This window comes from Epinephelus moara, chromosome 19, assembly GCF_006386435.1.
Source record: "Epinephelus moara isolate mb chromosome 19, YSFRI_EMoa_1.0, whole genome shotgun sequence".
NCBI lineage: Eukaryota > Metazoa > Chordata > Actinopteri > Perciformes > Serranidae > Epinephelus > Epinephelus moara.
In genome coordinates, this window is record NC_065524.1 from 33747913 (window position 1) to 33748628 (window position 716).

The following is a 716-nucleotide window of genomic DNA, read 5'->3' on the forward strand; positions in this document are numbered from 1 at the left end:
GCAAGGTTAGCTATTGGTTCCAAATCCAAAAAGAAAAAGTCTCAGAGGGAAACAGAGAACTTAACAGTGAGTGGACAGATGTCTTTGCTTTCACCACCAACACTGCACTGTTCAAGTACAAACTAGTCATAAAGACTCCACTGCAGAGTAGCCACCTTGTGTTGAAACATATTAATGAAAGCTCATTAAGAGCCATTAGTAATATTGATTGGCTTATTTAGACCTAATAGGCTGTGTTACAAATATGTACTGCAGCTCTGGACAAATTAAGAATAAAATTAATGCCAAAAATGGTTCTTTTGATAGCCCAGGTTTCTGAACCCTGCTGTAAACATTAACGTATGTATATGTATGCAGAATCTGTGAGCAGAGGGACAAGATTCTGGCATCAGAAGTGTTCTGGTTCCCATTTGTAGCCCAAGTAGTATTGGCCAATCATGTTTGGCCAATACTGGAAAAGCACAATCTTGAAACCTATCAGCTTTCTTCTGAGGACAAGTTAGCTTTATAATCTTACTATATAATGACGACAACTTGGTCAATCCATGTGAAATTTGGCACAGTGGTAGAGGGTCATGGGAGGATGTGAATGAAGCAATATTACATCAGTTGGCCAAAGGGGGGCGCTATAGCAACCGACTGAAATTGCAAACTTTGAATGGGCATATCTCATGCCCCGTATGTCGTAGAGACATGAAACTTTGCACAGAGATGCC